The sequence below is a fragment of the Mauremys reevesii genome, linkage group 26 (assembly GCF_016161935.1).
Source record: "Mauremys reevesii isolate NIE-2019 linkage group 26, ASM1616193v1, whole genome shotgun sequence".
Classification (NCBI taxonomy): Eukaryota; Metazoa; Chordata; order Testudines; family Geoemydidae; genus Mauremys; species Mauremys reevesii.
In genome coordinates this window covers 1710938-1737599 of record NC_052648.1, presented here as the reverse complement: position 1 = coordinate 1737599, position 26662 = coordinate 1710938, and the positions used below count along the sequence as shown (strand labels likewise).

General features: G+C 42.0%; 1 protein-coding gene and 1 long non-coding RNA gene across 4 annotated transcripts in view; one reads left to right on the top strand and one right to left on the bottom strand.

Moving 5' to 3' along the window:
* Window positions 1–26662, top strand: part of ELL (elongation factor for RNA polymerase II) — an 83856-nt gene that overhangs the window by 838 nt on the left and 56356 nt on the right. The gene's annotated exons all lie outside the window — the stretch shown is intronic.
* Window positions 369–25937, bottom strand: LOC120391764. 3 transcript variants are annotated; one of them, XR_005591472.1, is made up of 6 exons: window positions 25456–25937; window positions 24111–24321; window positions 11161–11216; window positions 1864–1944; window positions 928–1037; window positions 369–853 (listed from the first exon to the last, which is right to left on the bottom strand). It is a non-coding gene; the product is annotated as an uncharacterized LOC120391764 (long non-coding RNA). The 3 variants fall into 3 exon arrangements; XR_005591473.1 differs by having other exon boundaries at window positions 24111–24234; XR_005591474.1 differs by lacking the exons at window positions 369–853; window positions 928–1037; window positions 1864–1944; window positions 11161–11216 and adding an exon at window positions 20838–21287.

Genomic DNA, 26662 nt, shown 5'->3' with positions numbered 1-26662 from the left:
GCACTGGGCTTGGTGTCAGGCCTGGCATAGGGCTTAGCTAGGGTCAAGTAGAGAGAGAATGTTATTGAGGCATCTTGCACACCCCTTTGGTGGTGGTTTTGGGGGGGAGGGGCCTGATGGGTCAGGTTCTCCCCCATGGAGTAGAAATCCAGGGTGGTGGGACTTGGGTCACCTCCATCCAGAAAGGGTTCAAATCCTCGGCCCGCTGCCAAGAGCCAATGATGGGTTTTATACTGTGAACTTTCAGACCCCATCCTCCCTTGCTTGGGCTGGGGGCTGTACCCCTCAGTTTGAAACTTCACCTGTGTAATCTGAAAATACCCAGAATTTACACACACACATGGCAGTGAGGCAGAGATCTATGTTGTAATGAGGGGTTCAGCACCACAACAATTCAGGGGGAGTTAATCCTTGTGTATCATGGGGTGATAAAGAAGGAGTGAATCAGATTCTCTTCAATTGGAAAGAGCCCAGCTTCCACTCTGTAGGAGCATTCAAGAGAGAGACTTCCCAGGAAGGAAGAGGCTACAGCTTTCACTCACTGTTGAATATTTAACACTGTTGGGTAAAATGGGGAATTTCCTTCTCCTGTCCCCGTCATTGCTGCTGCTGGTCTCGCTAAAAGCTCTGATTTATCGGCTTCTCCTTCCAGGCAGGCAGATGCCTTGCGCTGACCATAGACAAGGGTTCCCCATGCTCTAGAGCAGACTGTTGATTGCTATAGGTGAGAAGGAAGCTAGCTTTTCTCTTTCTCTTCGTCGTGGTTGAGGCTGTATTTTGATATCTTTAAAATTTTCAGGAAGGCTGTTGTTGAGATGTTTCCTCCAATTGCATCCAGCTAGCTTATTAGCTACTGCGTAAATAAATAAAAATGGAAACACTGGACATCTTTTACTAAGATGTCTCTAGAATTAATTAAAAAGATACCTCTTTTCTTTGCTCTTGTACAGTGCACATTTTTCTGTCTTCACCTTGCAGGTAGGTGGTAAAAGCTGGGACTCTAACCTGTTTGTTAGAAACATCCTGCTTGCCAGCGTCTGAAGAATAAACCATATGTTGTCACAACACTATTTTTAATTTAGGGTGTTGGTTACATCACATAAGCGAGTTGGGCAATCTCTGCATGAGGGTTAAAGGTAATTACAGGCCCAGGGTTTATCAATTTAACATTGGTAACAGCAATTTATATTTTAATGAGTGTTTATCAGCTTTGTGAAAGGTCAGCAGCAATGAGTGAAGGAAACATTAGGCCTCTAATAGTGCACTAGCTTTTCTCCAAAATGAGTCTGTCAAGGAAATTTTTTTGGGGAGGGGGGGAGATAAGGATTTTAGGCAGCTGTGTTAAATATTTTGGGAAACTTGTTTGAGTGCTTGTCACACATGAATAGGGTTGCTTATTTTCTAAATGAAGTGTGGTTTCTATCTTTGTTTGGTAGCCAAGGGCTACTAATGGACTTTGCTTTCTGCTCCCCTTCTGACAGACAGACAGTTGGGCTTGTCTGCTACTAATGGTTAAATGGGTAGGAAAGGATAAGAGTTCACTAGTTTGTGTAATGAATAACGTGACAATTCGTGGGCTATTAAACACATACACTGTTTCTGCGTTTGTTCTATAAACAGTTTCTCTAGCTTGTTGAACTTGTCTTCTTCCTCTGAAATGTGCTGTGCCAAGAAGCTGTCTTATTGCTCTTTCAGTATATGTGAAGGCTAGGCTTTAATTTCATTTGGGCTTGTAGAAGGTAAATGGAAGGATCTTGCAAAGGGTTTGTCCTGGTCTTTTTGAGTTTAAATTTGGTGCAACTTACTGCAGTATTGGTCTAGCCCTTATCCAAGAAAATGTAAAAATCCAATCCTGTTTGTTACCTGAAGTCAAATCTCTTTGGAGTCTGACCTGTCCATATCCCTGTATTGTTAGTGTGATTCCTGTGGCCAGTCTCTGGAATTCTGCCAAAACAGTCAAGGTAAAAAAGTTATCTCCAGTTACTTGCTGAGTTTGCTCTTTGACTTTGTAATGCATGTGTTGAGTGGATAGTCCATAAGTGAGCACCCAAAAGGAGGATTTGCCATCAGCTTTTGATTTTTCCCTTCCCCTCCATGTTCTTGCATGCTTGATAATAGCTTGCACACAGACAAAGCTAACTTCTGTTCCTTGACTTGGCTTCTAGTTAGAAGCCCCTGAGCAGCTTATTGGACTTCTCCCTCCTAGCTGGGTCTTTGATGATGCATGGTTAGTCATTTTTGGCTCAAGTAGCTTTGATGTACCATTCTTGTAGACTTGGGAGTACTTGAAATATTATTTCTAGATGGAGGGCATAAAACTCCTTTTGGAGAAGCCACATTACATTTTTAATTGTCCATGACTCAAGTGTGTAAAGTTAGGGTCATATACTCCCCTTGCTCCATAATGGATCTCCCGATGAGGTGAGCATAAAGATCACGTATATGCTGTGACCCTTGTGTAGTAACAAAACTTGTAGCAATGCTACATTCAGCGTCATTGGGGAGGAGAGGAGAATGCACTTCTAGGACCACTATTATTTCTGCCCTTTGTCTGACCCTTTGCCCATGTAATTACCCTCATGATTGTGGACTTTTGGAAACTAGATGCACAGTTGCACAGCTTACATTTTAATGTCTGATTCTGTGTCATCATTCTGTTTAAGAACTAATAGGCACAGAGATAAAATGGGGCAATATTTCACATCTTAGCCTGAAACAGCTCTGTCTGCAATCCAAGGAAGATGGCTGTACATCAGATTTGCTTTACTCCATCTCCTCTATTGGCATATGCATATGTTCTGCTTGGCAGTCACCTTGTGCGTCAGGCAGGACACAATTGCCAGCTTTCTCCTGCCTCCTGTTCCTTCTGGTCAGTCAACAGTTCCCATGACTCTCCTGAGAAGGTGAGTTCAAGACACTGTTGGTGCACTTCCTGTTTTTCTGTTTGTTTAGCCTGAGTCCTGAACATTGTACAGTACTAGGCCCACTTCCTAATTCAGCACCAAAGATATGTTCTTAATCCACTCACCACCCTTTTCCCATGTACACAACATAAGTTGTACCCATCCTCTCAGCATGTTGTACAACTGAAAACCATAGTACAGGATACTCCTGATTAGCTGTGTAGCATGGGGGACTGGAATCTTATTCAGGTAAATCCAGAGGACAGGAGCCATTCAGCTGTGGAGTAGCCTGGAATGATGACTCCTCCTCTGAACCCTAGCGCAGGGTCTCTGCTGTGCCCCACTCACTCACTTCGGTCACAGCAGGACTGCAGAGGGCTCCCTGTGTTGTCACAGGACTGGTAACACCCCATCCCTGCAGGAGCAAGGTGTGGGACTGAGCGAAGACCTCCAGCCAGGACTCTGCTCTTCCCCACCAGGACTACAGCCTTCCCTGAACCTTGTGCTTACAGGGATCAGGTGTCACTGGCCCTGCTGCAGTGCAGGGAGCTCTCTGCAACTCTGCTGTCACAACCCCATGTCAGTGGGACCACAGAGGGCTCCCTGCACTGCTGCAGGAGCCTTGGTCATCCTCCTCACACTTCTAACTGGGGGTCTCTGCTCTATTATCTGAACCTCCGCATTATCCAACCCTTCATTTTCCCACAGTGTGAGATACTTGGGAGACAAGGAAGAGATTCAGATAATAGGTTTCAGAGTGGTAGCAGTGTTAGTCTGTATCAGCAAAAACAAGGAGGAGAACTTTGTTAGTCTCTAAGGTGCCACAAGTACTCCTTGTAGTTTTTATTCCGATAATAGTTATTTTCAGATAAGAGTTTTGACTAAATGGGCATATACTGTACTAAAATGTGCATACATGACATGTCAGGCTTAAATGTCATGTCGTAACTGGCAAGGTTCTACATCCTGTGATGGGGTGAGTGAGGGTATGTGGATAGCATTAAAGCTGATGATGGAGCCTTTAATTGTGAATCTCCTGAGTCTCTAGCCCAGGGGTCGGCAACCTTTCAGAAGTGCTGTGCCGAGTCTTCATTTATTCACTCTAATTTAAGGTTTCGCGTGCCAGTCATACATTTTAATGTTTTTAGAAGGTCTCTTTCTATAATATATAACTAAACTATTGCTCTATGTAAAGTAAATAAGGTTTTTAAAATGTTTAAGAAGCTTCATTTAAAATTAAATTAAAATGCAGAGCCCTCCAGACTGGTGGCCAGGACCCGGGCAGTGTGAGTGCCACTGAAAATCGGCACACGTGCGATAGGTTGCCTACCCCTGCTCTAGCCTGTAGTTCTTTAAAACTGCAGCTTCATGGTTTAAAGGGCAATATGCTGTGAATGTTTAGAATTAATATATCTGCTTTCTGCATTACGTCTACCAGCCTTTCTCCTTTATTTGTGAAGATTGTAGTGATTATGAAATTCAGGAGCCAGTGTGGTTGCTGTGAGTATGGCAGGTGGAGATGATGCAAGCTTCTGTCCCTGTTCCTCAGTCCTAGCCTGCACGCATTCCTCCCCCCCACACTTTTCCATAGCACCTCTCTTGAGCTGAGGCACCCGGTTGAGCCAGACTGGTGAATTTTGGGATGTGGACTACCACAGGGTATTGCCCCTCTGCAGCACGCTCTAGTCTTTGGCTTCAATCCTGGCACCTTGGTCTGTTGACAAATCTGAATCTTCCAGATTTTGGAGGGAGGTACTGCTCCTGTGCCAGTCGGTCTCTTGGTTTTATTTTCAGTCAAATGCCCATTAATTTCTCAGTGGTAAAGTGATGGCTACCGAAGCAGCTGCTGAGTGCAGGAATAGATCAGTGGTTTGAGCATTGGCCTGCTAAACCCAGGGTTGTGAGTTCAATCCTTGAGGGGGCCATTTAGGGAACTGAGGTAAAAATCTGTCTGGGGATTGGTCCTGCTTTGAGCAGGGGGTTGGACTAGATGGCCTCCTTAGGTCCCTTCCAACCCTGATATTCTATGATTCTATGAAATCTGATTCATTTGCACATCAAGTTGTTTTACATGTATGGCCACACAGATTTTTCTTTTTGTTGTCTTGTGGGAAATAAAAAATGAGGCCTTTAATTTTCAGCACGGACTGTTCAAAGGGATGCACATGTCTCACTGCTTGTTGAGAGCACATAGCTTTTTAATCAAAACCCATTAAATTATCTTAAAGCTTTTTGCATAATTATTCCTTCTCTGTAACCTGTCTCTTCTCCTGCCTCATTAGTTCACAGATGCCTTCAGTCCATCAAAACTGAAGCATTTATGACATCATTAACATGGGATTGTGACGTTGCTAAGCGAATCAGTCAGGAGGAGGATGGTTAGAAAGGAAACTCATCTGTTTGCACATACACCCTTTGATGATCAGCAGTGATGGGGCAGGATATAGCAAACATTACTGGTCTGTTAAAACTTCCATTAAAGTTTTTTTTTTTTTTTAATCTTGACCTGAATGTGCTGTCTTCCTTTTCAAGAAAGGGTACAGACAGAGATTTAATCTTGTGTTTGAGGTATGTTTTGGCTGTTTCCTTTCAGTTATTTAGAGTAGCTTTTCTCCCAACCATATATCATTTAGATCTGCTCAAATTATAGATTTATCTCTCTACTTTTCAAATTGCCTGGGAAGGAATTGTCTGTAATTTACATCTAAAGTGACGTACAGTTGCTATGGGATTCAGTGGCAGATTATAAACCTATTATGTGCTTTTTTGTACTGCTGGTAGCTGACTAAAAACTAGGACTACTTGGTGATATGCTAGTGAAAAGTAGAGAGAACGGTATTTTGTCAGACTATCACTGAAAATGGTAGCAAGAATTTGAAAAGTGCTGCAGCAAGTTTTTGCCTTAAAGAAGGTACACTATCAACTTGAAAATCACAATTCTGTCTTGAAATATTTTATCCATATATTGTAACAAGCAACTCCTAGAGCAACTAACACTGAAAGATTAGTGTCCAGTTCTTCATCTGTAGATAGGTCTTAAATCCTGGAAGGTGCTGAGCATTGTGGCACAAATCCAGCAGCTGGATTAAGGCCACTGTGTTCAGCATCTTGCAAGAAACTCATGCTTATTTCCATTGTATCATCAACTAGCTTCTGTATTGAAAATCTCTTCTAAACATCAGCAGGGGAACAGAAAAAACATTTAAAATTCCTTACAAAATACTTTTAAACTTCACACTATTATTTGAGGTATATCTTATCAAACTCTGGTCTTCCAAAATTAAATTTAAGAAAACCCTGTTTGATAACATCCTTTTAAGATGAGCCCTGTGCACTGTTAAAAAGTCTGTATCTCTAAGTGGCTTGTATGCTTACATTATAAACTAATGGTTGACCTTAGAGCCCTCTCTATTAATAGGTGACCCTCAAACACATGTATCTCCATCTCTTGGAAATGTTTTCTTCTTCTTCTTCTTCTTATTTTTTTAGTTTATTGTAATGTTCCCTGGCAGAGAGACTACTGCTGTTAGGTCACAGTCACTCACTTACATAGTACAGGCTTTTGTCCTGCTAGCAGAGCAATTCTTTGTTAACAACTGGGGGAGGATAAGAGTCTTTTTAAAAAACAAACAAACAAAAAAGCCCCCAAAAAACAAAACCTAAAATTTGCGAACTCAGTGTAGACAAATGAAGGCTGGTCAGTTGTGTGTTTATTTCCTGGATAATTTGCAGAGGCCCCACTGTGTGCTGCGGGCAGGGCAAGTTTGCAAAGCATCTCTAAATCTCTGCGCATGTTATAAAGCGAGAAGGGAGAGAGACCGTACATGCATCACTTTAATACCAGTTTATGCCAAATAATCCCTGGAAGAGGAATGCATTTTGGCTGACTTAGCGGTTTGCTAAGTGAGATGGACGGAGTTGCTTTGCAAGAGTAAGTAAAGTTTGGAGCTACAGCAGCTACTTTAAGGTCTCTAGAGTAGTCAGTGCAGTTGTAAGGATGCCGGGGGTTGGTTTTTTGGTGTGAGGGAAGAGGGGTTCTCCTTACTCTAGCAGCAGCAGTAATTTCAAGAGCGTGAACAACTTTGTGCTTACCCCTGAAATGTTAAGGATAATGACACTTTTGTGAACATCATCATCCTAAAAGGAACCAGATTGACAGCCCCCAGACTAGCATCCTCTTCTTACCCACAGAGCAGGCACAGAATAGACAGTAGTAAAGCCAGCTTTCTCCCCGGCCAGCATGCCTAAACCCTTACCTGGAGGCATCATCCAGAGAAGGGAGCTTAGATTTTGTAGGAGAAATAACTTTCTGTGGTAGCATTAATGTTGCTTAGAGTAACCCATGCATTAAGGCAGCCTTTGCACATTGTAGTAACTTAGTGTTGTGTGTTGACTGATCTTTAAGAATTTTGGTATAATAAACAGGATAGCACCATTTTTTGCAGCTGTTGTCCTAACCTGATAGTTTGTTTTGAGTTCCAGTACTGCAGTGAAAAGGGAAACGTTAAAAATCCAATGCATTTTGCATTGCTCTAATGGATAGACAGGGTTTAGGAAAAAACACTGCTGTGTACACTTGGTCTCTCCTTTCTTTGTTTTGGACGGATGCCTTTTTAACTTAAAGAAACCAGATTTGTTTAACTTTGAAAAGTGGTCACTGCATATGAATATGACTTTATTTGGCAACCCACCTCCACCCATTTTGAGGCTTCTCTGATTTAGCTACAGTCTGGTGGCTTCTGTTAACCTCTCTCCTCCCCCCTCCTCCCACAATCTATTCAGCAAAACCACTTTTTTTGGCCTTTGTTATCTAGGAGAGGGTTTCATTGCAGTTTGGACTGTAGCAGCAAAGATCAAGGACTTGATGCGAAGGTTTTATTAGAAGGCCAGCCAGTTTTGTTCTGCTCCTGAGGGCTGTTCCTTGCCTGACAGGTGGTGATCCAGCCCATCAGCAGCCATGTATGGCCTCTTTTTATGTGCCCAGCCTGCAAACATTCCTGGGCCCTTTGACGCGGAGAAAAGATAAACAATTTCTGATGCATTTGCCTCTTGGACCAACGGGAGCAGAGAAAAGGGGTGGCCCATGTGACTTGAGAGATGTGGTCTGAGCACAGGACTGTGAATCAAGGATTCTGGAGTTCTGCTTCTACTGGAACCTTTAGTCCAGATTACGCTATTTATTTAAAGGTAGAGACTGAGTTCCCCTTTTTAGATCTATGCAGCGCCATGTGACAGATGAGCGGGTACTACAGAACACTCTAAAACATTTCAGTCATTTCCTATGTGTGTTTACTGGTGAAGTCTGATTATTACCACATCCCTTTTCAAGTTATTCTTTGGAGAGCTGGTTAAGAGCTTTCAAGCCCCAAATTCTAGTTCAGTAATTTTTGTCACTTGGATGACCTGCCCCTCCTGTGATTGGAGAGAGAAGTCATTTCCTGATACTTACAGCACTTCTGCTCATATTAATAAGATCTTGATAGTAAGAAGAGTTTAGTACGGACTAATTAATAGTGTGTAGCAAGAATAAGAATGTTGCACACAGTCTTAGCAAAGGATACTAGTAGGGATGGAAGAAATACTGGCTTAATCCACATTGTGTTATGCCCAAAGGATCTACATCTCCCAGTACCCTAAATGGAAGAAGCTTTAATCTTCATTTTTATATTCCTGATAGCTGAGGGCCTGCATTATGTGATGGGCTTCAATCAGAAGCTTGCGTGCCAGTTGTGATTATTAGAATCATATTCCACATTTCAGTGTCTAGACTCTGTTTGTATGATTTTTGTTGTTGTACCTTTCCAGCTCCTTGGCACAGATTTAGGTAATTGGCATATCTCCAATTATTACCTATCTCCTAGAACTGGAAAGGACCTTGAAAGGTCATTGAGTCCATCCCCCTGCCTTCACTAGCAGGACCAATTTTTGCCCCAGATCCCTAAGTGGCCCCCTAAAGGATTGAACTCACAACCCTGGGTTTAGCAGGCCAATGCTCAAACCACTGAGCTATCCCTCATTGTTGTTAGCTCATTGTCATTGTGAAAAAATCAAATAGTCTCTCTGTTGATCTTTCCATCCCCCCCTCACCCAAAAAAAAAAGGCGGTGGAACAAGGGAATTGACAAAACTTCACTTGTATAACCTGTTAGCCACTGAAATTGGCTTTGCTGAGGAAACTCTCACTTGGGCAAGTTGTGTCAAGTAAACCTACTCTGAAAGCACTTTGAAATCTGCATTGGCCTGGAAGTCATACCACTTGGTCACGAGATGACAGGTGTGAGGAAAGATCACAAATTCTTGATTGGTTCAGTGGGGCAAATATCTTTCAGTGAACGAGATGGATATGAATTTTATTGTAAGTGTTTAAAAAAAAAATACCCAAGGGAAATTAGAGACTCAAATTTAATCTTCCTAAAACTAAAAATAACACTGAGTCTGACTTAAACCCACAAGCAAGAAAATTCCTAGTTGAGATTGGAGTAAAGCAGCTTTTTAATTTGAGTCAGAACTGCTCTAGTCCATTTTCAGCCAGGAACTTTCTTGCATTTGTATGTTTGTAAGGTCTTTAATATTCCAGCAAACACATTCTCAGTGGACTTCATCTTCTTTCCATTGCCTTCAATGGGAGCAAGATTTGGCCCCATCCCTTGAATCTTTAAAAGAGGTGGACTGCTGTTCTAAGTTGAGTGATTTGTACCTAAATCATACTTGCCTTACTGTGCATAGACCTACTGAATATAAAGGATCATGATAGAATATCAGGGTTGGAAGGGACCTCAGGAGGTCATCTAGTCCAACCCCCTGCTCAAAGCAGGACCAATCCCCAACTAAATCATCCCAGCCAGGGCTTTGTCAAGCCTGACCTTAAAAACCTCTAAGGAAGGAGGTTCCACCATCTCCCTAGGTAACCCATTCCAGTGCTTCACCACCCTCCTAGTGAAAAAGTTTTTCCTAATATCCAACCTAAACCTCCCCCACTGCAACTTGAGACCATTACTCCTTGTTCTGTCATCTGGTACCACTGAGAACAGTCTAGATCCATCCTCTTTCGAACCCCCTTTCAGGTAGTTGAAAGCAGCTATCAAATCCTCCCTCATTCTTCTCTTGTACAAACTAAACAATCCCAGTTCCCTCAGCCTCTCCTCATAAGTCTCGTGCTTCAGCCCGCTAATCATTTTTGTTGCCCTCCACTGGACTCTTTCCAATTTTTCCACATCCTTCTTGTAGTGTGGGGCCCAAAACTGAACACAGTACTCCAGATGAGGCCTCACCAATGTCGAAGAGAGGGGAATGATCACGTCCCTCGAACTGCTGGCAATGCCCCTACGTATACAGCCCAAAATGCCATTGGCCTTCTTGCCAACAAGGGCACACTGTTGACTCATATCCAGCTTCTTGTCCACTGTAACCCCTAGGTCCTTTCCTGCAGAACTGCTGCCTAGCCATTCGGTCCCTAGTCTGTAAGAGTGAATGGGATTCTTCAGTCCTAAGTGCAGGACTCTGCACTTGTCCTTGTTGAACCTCATCAGGTTTCTTTTGGCCCAATCCTGTAATTTGTCTAGGGCCCTCTGTATCCTATCCCTACCTCCAGCGTATCTACCACTCCTCCCAGTTTAGTGTGATCTTCAAACTTGCTGAGAGTGCAGTCCATGCCATCCTCCAGATCATTAATGAAGATATTGAACAAAACCGGCCCCAGGACCGACCCTTGGGGCACTCCGCTTGAAACCGGCTGCCAACTAGACATGGAGCCGTTGATCACTACCCGTTGAGCCCAATGATCTAGCCAGCTTTCTATCCACTTTATAGTCCATTCATCCAGCCCATACTTATTTAACTTGCTGGCAAGAATACTGTGGGAGACCATATCAAAAGCTTTGCTAAAGTCAAGGAATAGCACATCCACTGCTTTCCCCTCATCCACAGACCCAGTTATCTCCTCATAGAAGGCAATTAGGTTAGTCAGGCATGACTTGCCGTTGGTGAATCCATGCTGACTGTTCCTGATCACTTTCCTCTCCTCTAAGTGCTTCAGAATTGATTCCTTGAGGACCTGCTCCATGATTTTTCCAGGAACTGAGGTGAGGCTGACTGGCCTGTAGTTCCCCGGATCCTCCTCCTTCCCTTTTTTAAAGATGGGCCCTACATTAGCCTTTTTCCAGTAAGATCTTTTTTATCATTAACTCTGACTGGCAAATGGAGCACTGTCTTGATCTGGATTGGAAAAAAATTAGTCCCATGTGTGATGCTGTGGTTACCTTGCTTGATGAAAGCTGCATTCATTGAAGAACCCATCTACAGGGAAAGAATGAACCTGGAAAAATATCAACAAATATGGTCAAAGTTCAGAAACATCCTTAGTCTGATGAAATAACTATACTAGGTCTTCTTGTATAGAATGTAAATTAGATCTCCCTACTGGAACTAATACAGACTAGATGGACTCGATTTTGAAAACACAATAACCCATGATACCCCCAGGAAGTAATTAAAAGTTGCAAATTTAAACTGGTAAAAGGAAATGGTATTGTTCATAACGCATTTTATGGCAGTGAGTTTCACAATATCGGGATTCACAAAGGGTTATGCATATGTCTGGGTAATAAAGTTCAGTTACATGATAGGATAAGAATATAAGGATATAAACTTGTGATTCAAGACATAAGATAGACCAGGGGTGGGCAACCTTTCAGAATTGCTGTGCCAAGTCTTCATTTATTCATTCTAATTTAAGATTTCTCATGCCAGAAATACATTTTAATGTTTTTAGAAAGTCTCTTTCTATAAGTCTATAATATATAACTAAACTATTGTTGTATGTAAAGTAAACAAGGTTTTTAAAATGTTTAAGAAGCTCAATTTAAAATTAAACTAAAATGCAGAGCCCCCCGGACTGGTGGCCAGGACCTGGGCAGTGTGAGTGCCACTGAAAATTAGCTCGCGTGCTGCCTTTGGCACATGTGCCATACGTTGCCTACCCCTGAGATAGACATAAGTTGACAGGAATTAGAAAGAAACTTCCTCCAGCACACCTGTCCAATTTTTTTGATGATTAAAATTTGGTAGACCTAACTGGTTTTAAATGTGTAATCAAAGAATTCACTCAGTTTAATAAAATCATTAGAAATGACATGTCATAAGCACTGTAAAGATGCTTACTCTATAAGATGGTAACATCCTTTTAAATAGAGAACTCCAATAATGATATTACTGTATAACGTTTATTTAAACAAAAGCTCACTGCTGTAATGATTATTTTATTGTCTCTGATACTTAACCTGGCTAGGATTTTTAAAGCTGTTAAAACTTCCCAAATAAATACATAAGTGAAGGTGGGGAGGGGAAAAAAGAAAGAAAAGCTTCCTTTTTAGTCAGGTTATTCCATAATCTTTTTCATGATGAGGTTTCTTGAACCTTCCTTATAAGCATCTAGTACCGGCCAGTGTTAACCAGGGATGCTGGACCAAATGGACCATTCATCTGATCTTACAGTACTGTTTCCATATTCCTAATATGTTTTAAGAAGAGATCCGAAAAACAGATCAGTTGAACTTTCAGGGGGCTTTAATGGGGTACTTATCAATCTTGGTAAATTCCAAATCTTGACTTATACTTTTTTATCCTTTAAAACAGAAATCTTATTAATCTAGTCTCCCACCTCCTCCATACCAAAAAACCCCTGATAAGTGTTTCAGTATTTTCTTTTAAAGGGACATTGCTCTCAATCTCCTCCTAACTTTCTTGAGCTAGTCCTTGCCCTCTGCCTTCCCTACTCTGCTCCTGCACTGGGAGTTACATTATGTGTGATGACTTGTTAGCATCATGTCCCCATCCCATGGGCAGCTGTTTGGTAAGAAGGGGAATCCCTGCCTGTCTGTGGGAATGCGAGCTTTCTCTGTTAGATCTCCAGTGTATGGTATAAGTGGTCTCTGTTCTGCTTTCTGTCACTCATTCAGGATTTGGGAGTAGGGGGTGCTTCCTGTATTGCCACAGCAGTTGCCTGCAGCTGCAGTAATGGAGCCCTGTGGGCTGCCTTTTGAGACGCCATAGCAGAAGTTGGGGCTTGTTTCTAATTTGAGGTTAAAACTTTCTGGGTGGTCCTTATTGTCTCAGAAAACAACAAAACCCTTAAATTTTAGTTTGACTCCATAAGAAGCAGTTACTAATCCTGACTTTTACTTTATTGCAAAATGAGAATGAGAGCAACATCCTAAATGGGAGTGGGTGGGAAATCAGTGCAGGCAAGTGACCCTACAATAACAAACCAGTATGCGCAGCTCAGAATTAAGAAGCAGGTCTGCAATAACAAACCTGGTGTGCTGGAACAAAAATAAGTTTACTAAGGAAGTTGGCTTTGGTTTTCAAGTTTCCAAAGGATTATTGTCAACAAAGGGGTAGTAGTGAGGATAGTTATATAACATTGATGAAAATAAATGGGATATCCTTTTAAATCTGCTTGAAATCTGAATTTCAATTTGTGTAACAGTGGCGATTAGGAACTTGCTGCAACTATTTTACTAGGGGCATGATTTATAGATCATAATGGTCCCTTCTGACCTTAAAGTCTGAGTCTATAAGAATAAAACAAGAACTTTTGTTGAAGCTACCCACACACCACTGATGCCATTTTTAAGTAGTGCAGGACTGATTTCTGCATCAAGATCAACTAAAATGTTTATTTTGTAATTCCTAAAGCTAAAAAGGCTTACTCCCACTTACCAGGAAGAAGTGGGTTTTTTTACCCACGAAAGCTTATGCCCAAATAAATCGGTTAGTCTTTAAGGTGCCACCAGACTCCTTTTTGTATTTACCAGGAAGAGTTACCGCTGGTATTTTGCGGTGTATAGACTGGCTGTTAGGGTTTATTTGTACGACTTCTAAGTGATACTCTGCAATGTAGAGAAACCCACAGTGGTAGTACTTACCTTTCTAAAGATGAAACTGCATCTTTCACATATGCAGTTATGGAGCCAATGCATCTAGCTCAGTACTGAGAAGCTTTTTTAAAATTGAATCATAAAATAAAGCTTGGATGAACTGACAGCAAAGAAACATCCTGTGTCTGAGCTCAGATAGCCCAGCCATTTGCTTTCTTAAAACAATCCACTAGCATTCCAATTACCATTCTTCTGAGGCTAAAAATTCTGATCACATAACTGGGTAAAGATTCAATAGCCATACTATCTTTTTTGCATGCGTGTTACTAGACTAACTCTGCTCAGTGAAAGAGATTCTCTGTCTGCTAGGCTGTAAAAGGCTCTTGAGGACATTTAAGCTTGTGCCCCTGTGAGGTTTGATGCAGGGATGTGGTTTTGCTCTGTTTAGTCAGCAGAGGTAGTATATTTTTACTGTTCTTATCTTAAGACTTTTGATATTCATTTTTGGAATCCCTTGTAACCATTAACTTCCACAGAGTGCCTGTTGGGAAGCAGAGAAACATCTTTTGTTAAGGGCAGATTTCTTCAATTTAGAAGTGTTTCTTCTATTGTTTGTCAGTTTATTTTTGGAATGAATTTTGTTACCAATCAGCCTGGCAGTGTAAATAAAAATGTAGCTAGAACAGTGCTACTTTTGTGTGTTCTCATCCAGAAGGTCTATTGAGGGGAAGGGAGAGCCTCACTTTACTCAACAGAGGCCTCTTCAGCCAATTAAGTGTTAGTAGGCAGGAAGGAGTCCAGCAGTACGGAGGGATGGTGGTTGCATCTTCTCAGCAGCATGCAGTAATTGTAGTGGGGAGGGAAAGATGGTTAGGCAGATGAATTAATTGTGAAGTTAACTTGTCTGCTTTGCATAATGCCGTCAACTTAGTTGGAAACAACTCAGTATCATTCCAGTGGAAGTGTTGAGTGTTTGCAATGACTCCATTTCTCATTAATCTGCAAGGGAGAACTAGTGGTTTCCCTGAATTTCTGTGACTCAGAGGAGCCCTGATTGAGTGTAACTGTGCTCTTCAGTTCATAGATTCATAGACTCTAGGACTGGAAGGGACCTCGAGAGGTCATCGAGTCCAGTCCCCTGCCCTCATGGCAGGACCAAATACTGTCTAGACCATCCCTGATAGACATTTATCTAACCTACTCTTAAATATCTCCAGAGATGGAGATTCCACAACCTCCCTAGGCAGTTTATTCCAGTGTTTAACCACCCTGACAGTTAGGAAGTTTTTCCTAATGTCCAACCTAAACTTCCCTTGCTGCAGTTTAAGCCCGTTGCTGCTTGTTCTATCCTTAGAAGCTAAAGTGAACAAGTTTTCTCCCTCCTCCTTCATGTTGTGTTTGTTGTTTACTAAGGGCTTGTCTACACTTACATTTTATAGTGTTCTAATTTGCTGGCTCGGGGGTGAAAAATCACTCCCCTGAGTGCAGCAAGTCTGAGCGCTTTAAAGTGCTAGTGTAGACAGGCTCTGAGCGCTGGGAGCTAATCCCCTCGTGGAGGTGGATTACTGCGTGACTGCGGCAGCACTTTGAAGTTTCCAGTGTAGACTCAAAGCGCCTTGGCCTAGCGGGCGATGCTGCATGAAAGCATGGTGGAAGCTAAATTTGGACTCTTGGCTTCCTTTTTTATGGTTGGGATGGATTGTGAGGGGGTGGGATTTCTTCAGGATTCCCTTGATTCTTGTTCCCCCTCTGAAGGTCATGTACCTTGCATTGCAGCAGCCTACTTTCATCTCCATGTTGCTTCAACTGTACAGCCTAATTATTTAAAAAGATAAATGTAGAAATAAAATCTAGATGCCCAGAGCAGTAAAACCAAGAAAACCAGTTCTGGCTGTTTGTCCCAGGTTCAGCAATGCATGTGGTGAGGTATGTGCCATGGTTGGGACAGCGGGCATGTTAAGTCAATCTGAAGTCTCGATTCCATGGCTGTCGTCTCTCCTGCAACAAAAGTAGCGTAAGGATCACAGTGACGCTTCTGCCAACTAGCGAAGATCCTTCTGTGGGCAAGTAGCCATATGAAAGAGCCTTGTATTTTGTTTAGCATATTCTAAAACAAATGAGATGTTTTCTTTACCAAACTTGGAGGCTTGGAATTACCATATTTTCATTAAAAGAATACAGAGAAAAAACCCTCTTTAAAATTCAGCCTTGATATGGTGTTCCATAATATCCATTAACGGACAGTTAATGGAATTACAGTCACTAATGTTTACTTTGTGTAATGAGTATGATGTTGAGAATGGAGTACAGAACTGCTGTTATTGCTACCCTTCTATTAGATTATCACTTGTTGTATATAGCTTGGTCTACTGGCTAAACTTCCTTTTACAAAAACTGCCAGAACTTAAATGTAGTAAAAAGCGACAAAGTCCTATGGCACCTTATAGAGTAACAGAAGTATTGGAGCATAAGCTTTCATGGGTGACGAAGTGGGTATTCACCCACGAAAGCTTATGCTCCAATACTTCTGTTACTCTATAAGGTGCCACAGGACTCTTAGTCTGGATCTGTAAAAAGCAACAAACGCAGCTACTCCTCCTGATACTTAAATGTAGTAGTTTCTAGAGCCTGGAAGAGAAGTTTCAGTTGCTAGTAGTTCGGTAACTTTGTTTTTAGTACAAAGGTCATTTTAAAGCCAGACAAATTTCAGGTCGGTGACCTACAACTTCATGGGGGTTACAAATGGCCACTAGCTGCTTGTAGTTGGAGGGACTTAATAGATTACATTTCTGAGTGAGAGTACAACGAGTCGGATTGATGTTTGTAGTGTAATAGGTGAGGAAGAACTCAGAGCTGCAATTTTGAGAAACTCTTGCGCTTTAAATGCTTTATTTCCCACGGAATTTAGTCTGTATTTTGAATGTTTTAAGTGTTTTCTATTGAATAGGGCCTGAAAGTCCATTCTTGTTGGTTTCTGTGTGGCAAACTTACTGTAAACTGACTATATTGGCATATCTATGCTGTGAACCCTCTGTTTTCTCCGATGTTTTTTCAACTTCTCAGCTTTTCTTTCTAGCTTTCCAAGGGATAAGAGTGTTCTCTTGTCTATTACAAGGAGAGTGGATCTCCATTGCAAGTGGATTTTTTCCAGAGTAGTCTCAAGATTTTTTTTCCATTCTTCCATTGTTGTGGGGTTCTACCAGCCTTAGTTGGTTGGTTCCCCTTTATTAGTTTACAGTTGGAAATGTGTTTGTTTTTTCTATGCAAAGCGCTAGTAGGGTAGTGCAACTGTTCAGCCTTTTAGAACTAGTTGATTAAAGGGACATCGGTAATGTAAATTTACAGAGGTGAGGTTGACTACCTATTGTTACACTAATGGAAAAATATTTTTCCCCATTTTTTGCTTTGTTTACTTTGTACATTTGTTAGGAGTTTGTGTATCGTCAATTCTTTACCTTGTATAGCCAACCCTTTGTGAGCGTTTCACTTAAAAACAGAAATAGTTTAAAAATTAGGAAAATAACTGTAAACACACACAGATTGGGAAGGGAGCAAAAGGGCAGAAATATTACTTGGAGTTATTTTTAACTACTTTTTTTAAATGACTAGTCTTCGACTTGACGGGGCCTCTTCAACACCTTTTTTTTTTTTTTTAAACGCTATTGGTGAAAAGGTGCTTGAGGGCTCAGTGAAACCCTCTAGGTAGTGTTAAGAGGAAAGGACAATGATGCTCATCCATTTTGGCAGTAATTGGGAGGCTAGCAACAAATGCTTAGTTATGGCAAAATAATCAGCTGTTTGATGTGACAGTGATAACCAGAAATAACCGTTTAGAACGGCCAAGAACTCCAGAATGACAGAGGATTTTAGATTTTTTTTTCCATTTCCAGTATTACTCTAAAGATACTGATTAAATTCCAGCTTTCCTTTGAGGATCTGAGTACTTGGCAGATATTAATAAATTAAGATTTATAGCACCCCATGTATCACATAGGTTGTTAGCCATCTTTTACAGAAAGAAACAGGAGCACAGTGGTGAAGTGGCTTCACAAGGTCGTGCAAGCCTGTGGCAGGAGGAGAAATGGAACCGTGATCCTGACTCCAAATCCTGTGCTCTGGCCACTTGATAAAACTTCTTCAGCATAAGCACTTTATTATTTTGAAGATGTTTTATGATGGAATAACTTGGTTATTGTACTAATTTATATATATTCTCTCACTTTTTCTTGGAATGGGCGAGAAGGAAGTTCTGGAAGAAATAGACTTCCATGGGACAATTTTGCTACATGTGGGAAAGCAGCTCTTTCTTTTCACAGTCCAGGATTTTGTACAGTACAAAGACTGAAGCCAAAATAAACAGGGAGCTTAAATAAACAGTCTGTAGTATTAAGCAGTCCCTATATTTGATACAGTTCAGCATGGAAAAGATTTCTTTGTTCTACTTTACTGTTTAAATGGAGAGAAGCGGTGGCCACTTTTTTTTACACTGTCGAAGTTCATTAGTTTTGGCCAAAGCATTTCAAACAAAAGCCAATAGGGAAAGGATGGAAGGTTGACTGGGTCAGTCGCTATTCTTGTTGTTCACTTTGTATGAGGAAATTTTGCCATAAAACTCTCAGTAGCTCTTGATTTGGGGACATGTGGTATAGAAGACAAAGGGCTTATTTTTCTTTCGGCAGATGCACATGACTTGTATTAAATGTAGTTGCACTTTAGTACTGTATTTCTATTGCACTATATACAGGAGTCACTTCTGTCCCCTCTGGAGTGGAACATGGCAGCTGTTTAACCATGCATTACAACACTACACAAGTTTGGAACAGGAGCTCAGGAAGAACAACGTAACAAGTTGAAGAGGAAAGGGATTTTTAAGCAGGCTGTAACTGGCCAGAGCCATAGGTTAATATCCCTAGTGAAAAATGCTATGGAATCTCCATTGTCCACAAATGGCCAGGAGTTCTGATTTACTTCTCTTCTGAAAGTAATGTGACTTCATTTTAAAAAATAGACCAGCAGGAATAATTAGTCTAAAATTTTTATTTTGGAAAGGTTGGTGAAGAGTATTGTGAAAGATGCCTTGCTTTTCAGTCATGTGTGGGAAATCCCTCACCACCTCCAAACTACCTAGGAACCTAGCTCACTAATGAACTATGTCGTTTTCAGAGTACTTCAGACAGTTCTTAACTCTTCTCTTTTCTTCCTGGTCACAACTTGTTTGTTTCCCTCGCGAGAGGTGATCACATCTCAAGCATCTAGTACAGGGGGTCGGGACCCCTCAAGCGGTTGCAAGGTTATTACATGGGGGGTCGCAAGCTGTCAGCTTCACCCCAAACCCCACTTTGCCTCCAGCATTTATAATGGTGTTAAAATATATTAAAGTGTGTTAAATTTATAAGGGGGGTCGCACTCAGAGGCTTGCAGTGTGAAAGGTGTCACCAGTACAAAAGTTTGAGAACTACTGACTAGTAAGTAGTTCAGGAAAGCTCTTCTCTCTCGGAGGGAGTACAGAAGCCTGATCTCAAGCTGCCTCAGGGAAATGGCTTTTAAAATATTAATCTAACAAAGTCTAACTGTATAGTTAACTGATGTTACTGAGGTTTGGATCTTAAACTGCTTAAAATCTTTAGGGAGGGGAAATAGCAGCTCTATTCACCTTTTAACAGGGTTGGGAATTTTGGAATATTCAGTTTCCTACTACCATATTTTTCATTCCTTTCCCAATTTAACAAGATCTGATCGTGCCAATAAAATACTTTTTTCAGAAAAACCAGTGTTGCTTCAAAGAGATTATCTAGGGAGTTTTGAGTATGAATGTCTTCATGTGAATTTTGGCAGAACTGAGATCGCTGTAAACCAGGGGTAGGCAACCTATGGCACATGTGCCGAAGGCAGCACACGAGCTGATTTTCAGTGGCACTCTCACTGCTCGGTTCCTGGCCACTGGTCCAGGGGGCTCTGCATTTTAATTTAATTTTAAATGAAGCTTCTTAAACATTTTAAAAACCTTATTTACTTAACTAAACTACTGTTGTATGTAATGTTATAGACTTATAGAAAGACACCTTCTAAAACGTTAATGTATTACCAGCACGCGAAACCTTAAATCAGAGTGAATAAATGAAGACTCAGCACACCATTTCTGAAAGGTTGCCGACCCCTGCTGTAAACTAACTTTCAATACAGAGGTGACCTCCTGAACTTTTATATACAGTAGGCTGCATCATTTGAGCTTCTTAAGATAATGTTAGTAATTATAAACTTAACACCATTGCACAATTATAACAGTTTTTCCAAATTGCTATGTACACTTTACTGGTGTGAAAGTTTTTCTGCCTTGTTGGTTAAGAACTCTACCCTTGGTTTTAGAAGCAAAAATCACAAAAGGAAAGATGTTGTTTTGTTGGTACACGCTTTGAAAATGCAGTCATTTCACCTTTTGTCCCTATCCTATCTTCGAGCAGCAGAGCAATCTTGAAATCTGCTCGTGATTCTGCCAACAGAACTACGCTAGAAGGTACATGGTTGTGCTTTGCGATATAGAGGTGCTGGCGTTTAGAGGTCACCTAAATTCCGACTCAGTCTTTCTAAAACATTTCCTCCTTCATAAGCAAATCACTAAATGTCTGCTGTTTTTGTAAGAAATGGGTTTTGGGAACTGTTGCATTAATGCAGAATGGATTTTTCCTAGAGTTGTATTATATCATCCTTTACAAGCAAAAAAGTGTAGAATTTTTTTTTTCTGTTTTCTACTTCTATTTCTTGACTCTGAATTTGCCAGCCCAGCATAATACTCTCAAGTGCTCTGGGAAATATTGTCAACTTGTTTTATACTCTCCTGATATTGGCTTTTATTGCTGCTAGTCTGAGAGTTATAAGAACTAACTTGTCAATAGAACAGGAGTACTTGTGGCACCTTAGAGACTAACAAATTTATTTGAGCATAAGCTTTTGTGGGCTACAGCCCACTTCATCGGATGCATGCAGTGGAAAATACAGTTGTCAATATAATCTGTCCATTCCTAATACACAAACGGAAAGAGAGAAGAATAACCCTTAAATAGCCATGTTTAACAGAAGTTTCCAAAGCTCATGATATTACATTGTGGATGGGAGTAGTTTCACATGCTGTCACGAAGAATAACTTACAAAATGCTAGCAGACTGCTGGACTGTTCTGAATGATCATAGTGTATTTTAAGAATTGTTGAGTATGGCTTGATCCTGTGAGGTGCAAGGCCATTCAACTCCATTGGATGTGGTAAGAGTTGTGAGCACTTGGGGTTTGGCCTATTATTTTCTGGCAAATAATACATTAAGGAGCCTAACTTTGCTTCCGTAGTCCTTGGGAGTTTTGTCAGTGAGTTTAGAGGGAGACTGTGCTTAAGTATCTTTTCCCCAGCTAGTCACCTCCAGGCTTCTTCAGCTTTTTGTGGCACTGTGAATTTTAGCCAGGCAGGTTGAGAGTTCTTGATTGTCATTCCTCTAGGTGGGTTTATTCAGGATGGCCACCTCAAAAAACCAAACAAAAATGGAGTTCCACAAACCTTATTGGAAAGGTTTTAATTAGTAAATATTATCAGGAGCTCTCCAGTGGTGAGATTTATTTCTCATCCATGGTAAAGATGACAGTAATACTCAGAATGTGAGTGAACAAAACAATCAAATATAAATTAAACTGTAGCAATAGGGCCTCACTGCATTAAATAAAAAGCAATTACATCATGATAAAGTAGTAGTTGTCCAAAGTTAAAACGTGTTCCAGAATTGTTACCTTTTTCTACAAGCTATTGAATCCTTTCAACTCAGGTATTTCCTGCCTTCAGGTGAGTAGAAATTAAGTCTAGTCACTGTTTAACCCCAAATCCCAGTGGAGATGAAGATAATACTTAGACATGTTATAAGGCCAATGGCTCTAATTTTTGAACTCTTACTCTCAGAAACAAAGTTCTTATGTTATCAGAACGTAACTTGTAAGCATATTGGTGGGCTTCTTCTGCGATGCATGCAGCTTATCCTGCAAATTGTCATTCCTGTCTAATAAGATTACATTTAAAATGGCACAGTAAAGTTTTCCATTATGAATCTAATTTCAAATTCCAGTGGGCTGAAATCCTGACACTTTCTGGGGAAAAAAGAAAAATCTCTCAAACTTCTGCATATTTTTTTAGTGGGTTGGGAGGTTCTGGTGTTACCACATTATATGTGACCAATTAGCTATTTTCTTATTGATGTTTAGGATGGTAATTTGAATTAATAGCAGGCAAATGGCTATTTTATTAAGCTGTCATATATTGTGAAGATACAGAATGCTAAACAGGTGTGAAATATTGTGGCCAAAGTTTCCAAACTTGAGGACCTAACCACATACCCTGATTTTTCATAGGCACGGAGGATCAGTAGCTGTCATTGACTTCATTGGAAATGGTGGGTGCTTGGTGTCTGGGTTACAAGACTAATTACACCTGGTGGTCTCTTGGAGTGCATCCCCCATAGATTTCAGGCCTCTGGACCAGGGCTTCTTAACCCTTTTCTTTCTGAGCCCCTCTCCTCCCTGCTATAAAAACTCCATAGCTAGTCCACCTGTGCCACAACTGTTTTTCTGCGCATAAAAGCCAGGGCTGGTGTTAGGGGGTAGCAAGCAGGGCAGTTGCCTGGGGCCCTATACCACAGAGGACTCCGCAAAGCTAAGTTGCTCAGGCTTTGGCTTCAGCCTCGGGTGACAGGGCCCCAGGCTTCAGCGCTGCTTTGCAGGGCTTTGGCTTTCTTCCTGGGCTGCAGTGACCCTGTGGCCATGCTTGTCTCCCCCACCCCCCCTAAAACTTGCTCACGGACCCCCAGGAGGCCCCAGGCCTCTGGCTGAGAACTACTGCTTTATACATCACCTGGCTCGGGGTGGAATCTTGTGATTCTCCCATTCTCAAGCCACCCTTTAACTGCAGTCTCCTGGTGTTAACCATGATCACTGCAGTAGGCACTGAAGATCTGCTCCTTCCAGGAGTAATGACAGTGGCATCCAGTGACCCCACTGTCTTCTTACAGCATTTATTTCGAACAAAAACATTTGACAGACAGACTGTAAACAATAAACCAGTCTCTCTACATGCCTGCTTTTTCCTAAGGCTTGCCATTCTTTGGATGTGGGGGAAGAGACAGCTCTGAGACTCCCACACGCTTCTCTGTCAACCTGTCCTCCTGACAATTGACCTCTCCTCTCCTGAAAAAGACTTTTTAACTGTTAAGTGTTTGTGATCATTGGGTTTCTAGCTTGGCAAAAGGCGGCTTGCATCTTCACGGGAGTCATGATGTAGGATCTTCAGAGCTAACAGTTTCCCATATTGTCTTGTAATTGCTCTCAAGTTTCTGCTTGGAGGTTGCTTATCTGGATCCATTGTGTTGCTTCGCTGTTTGTTTTTCTTACAGCTCCCTAATAAGCTAGATCAATACATTTTGTCCAGAAAGTATTGTTGTATATTGGGTTATAATTTCTCCTCACTGACCAGGTCACACATAGCGTACATAAAATTCTTACATCTCCATATTAGATTACATAGCAATTCCACATCCATCACACTTGGCACTTGTGAAAATGCGGCTGTTTAGTAAGTGCCTAATCTCATGCATTATTTTAGTTTACTTGCATAATATTTAGCATGTGCTAAAGTCAAATCCCATTTATTTTGAAAAATGTTTGTGTAAGGAATTGAACTTCTTGCAATTCTCCTTCTGAAAGACACCCCTGAATTGTACTTACTATGTGCACCTTTTTTTGTTGGAAGACTGTATCCTGTTTTTTCTTAATGTCTTAGCTTTTTTGGTTGCAAGCAATGTCTACTCTAAGTCCCTGGATTTTAACTGTGGTGTACAGTGCGTTGATTTCATTACCAAAGGTGCCTTTCACAATATTTGTCGTCTGGTGCTAAAAAGGGTTTCAGAATATCACATCTCATGTCTCAGAGGCATCTGTTCTCTTGGGTGTTAAAGGCTTATTTTTGTACATACAGTGTAAGTAAAAACACAGTATGGCTCTGCAGTGAGGTGAAAATTCTCTCAAGAACAAGAGCCATTAGTGAAGTGAAGTTACACCAGCCCCGAAGTTGAAATTAAAACAGTTTTCACTGTGCTTAAAGGGAAGGTTTATGTAACTTAAAACCGTTCTGTAAACAAATCATAGTAATATTGCATTCAGCAGTGTTAGAGCTCTTTTTGAAACCCTCTTATCAAACAGGAATACTAAGGAGCTTAGAAGACTGCATTGTTAATTTGCCTCCATTGGACCTCCTCCATATCAGACGGGGGTGGGGGTGGGGGGGTTGGAAGTAATTGGCCACTTACCACAGAAAACTTGAGGCTACTTCACAGCTAATTCTTCCCTTCAGCCATTTTGTTCAATCCACTTACTCTCAAGAGTGGTAGAAACTGTTCAACGTATCATACAAGTTGTGGCAATAGAATCAACCTCAAAGAAAAATTTCAGGAAGCTTACTCCATATCTTGGTTTCAGAATGTTCTGATGGCATCTGGACAATTTTAGACCTAAAGAGCTCTTTTTAAAAAAAAATAAAATTCAAGCTGAAACCGTTCTAAAGTCCTCCCTTTCTCTAGTTCCCAACAAGATTATCTCTTCAGTTGACTGTAGGGATGCATTCATTTCTCCTACTGTTGAGATCATGACCAATACATACTCTTCTCCCCTTGGCTTTTACAAGCCTCGCAAGTTGCAGCTTCTCCAAAAAATAAAATGAATTATTTAGGCATTTAAGCCCCAATTCCTTATTGTGCTGAGATCCACAGTTCCATTAGAGTGGTTACTTTAGCCTGCTTTCAGCGTGGTGGCAGAAACAGTTCACCATCACTGGCAGCAGGGGAATGCCCCACCTGCTTAAGTTCCCTGTACCAGGAGTGGCGAGTTGTATGGGGCCGTGGTGCTCGTGCTCCACCAATATGAGAGCACGGGGGCCCAGCTCCACCAAAGTTTGGGGCCGGGTCTCTCCCCTGACCCCACCTGCTGCCCCGCACGCCTCCCCCGAAGCATCACCCCGGCACCACCTGCTGCTCCTGGGCAATTTAAAATAGCCCATGACCCTTGCCACCACCACTGGCGGCGCAAAGGGGCTAAGGTGGCTTCCTGCCCACTCGCTCCACTTCCGGAAGTGTCTGGCATGTCCCTGCGGTCCTTGGGGTGTGTGTATGTGCGCGCATCTCTGTATGCTGCCCCCACCCCAAGTGCCGACTCTGCCAACTGTGGCCAATGGGAGCTGCGGGGCTGGTGCCTGCGGGCAGCGGTGCCAGACACCCTTCTGGCCCCCCTGCCTAGGAGCTGCTGCCAGAGGGGGATGCGGGTGGCTTTTGGGAGCCACCCGAGGTATGTGCTGCATCACTCTCCCGCACCCCTGCCCCAACTCGCACCCTAACTTCCTCCCAACCACCTGTCCCCTGCACTGCCTTCCACCTCCCTATCCCAGCCCAGAGCCTGCACCCTGCACCCAAATGCCCTCCCAGAGCCCATCCCCTCCTACACCCCAACACCCTGCCACAGCCCAGACCCCGCACCCAAACTCCCAGAGCCCCACCCCTCTCCCCTCCCACACCCAAACTCCCTCCCAGAGCCTTAGGCAGGTGTGTGTGTGTCTGAGGGGGTACTTGGACCCATTCTGGGCACCACCAAAATGATACAAACCTGCTGCCTCTTCCCTGTAGTTTTAGTTGTCTCCCTAGCAGCCAGCTGCAGGGCTTTTTCTGAAGAAAAGTTTTATTTCAAATTTCTGATAACAATTGGGGCTCAGTGTCTCTAATTCCCAGTGGTGTTCCAGGACTGCGTTTTCCTTTTGGGGAGATTGCCCTCTCCGCTTTGTTACTCCTCTTGAGGCATTTGAAGCAGCTGCTGTCCCTACAAGCTTCAAGGCAAGAGGTAGGCCAAGAGCCAGAGGTTGTCTCTGGGTTCATCCCCTTATCAAGTGTTTCATTGGAGCTGTGCTGACACCAAGCAGGCAGGGTTGGAAAAACTGCCTCAAGGGGTAAGCAGCTTCATGAGAGGAGTGATAATGGAAGGGCAGCATGCCAGATGGAGGATTGTGCCTAAGTCCCTAGAGCCCTCATTAGCAGCCACGCTTTGGACTGCAGAGCTCAGATGCCTCCTTCCCTACACATGATCTTGGAACCTCATTCTGCTCCTTACAGAACTATCCAGATGGAATCTCTCTGTGCTGTCACAGTAGACTTCCTGATAGTGATCTCCAGACAGACAAGTTTTGAAATTAGGAGCTTTCTCAAATGAGACCTCTAGCGTTGTGCTTTTAATTAAGACAAGCAGATCTCCCAGCTATCACAGCATTCATTCCCAACGTAAATTCAAGAAATATTCTTCCTTCTGATAAACATCAAAGTCCACATCTTACGAGCACTGACAGTCTACGGGGAGAGAAGTACATTTCTCCTGTACTGGGATCTGCTAGGTGTCCGTCAGTACATAAATTTACCAAGAATCTGTCAATCATCTAGTCTTCAGACAAAGCCATAATTTTGGTAGAAGTCTTCTCCATGCCTTAGTACCCAGATAAAGGTGGAGGATATATAAAATACCTCATTTAGATGCCTGTATTTAAGGATAAACCTGCTTCCCACCCTGGAGGCACAGGGTGTGAAGATCCCATTTTTATTGATCTGTGGACCATAGAATGATGAAGAATAGGAACACACCCAGTAATAAGGTTCTTGCCCAGGAGATACTGATCATCCCAAATAGACATGAGAACTGATGTCCAGACACTTGGGTTTGTTTCAGTAGTGGGAATTTCACATGGTCTGCATTAGGAAAAATTGTATTCTTTCCTCAAAGTATATTGAATACAATCTATAATTTAGGAAAATAGAATGGAATTATCTTG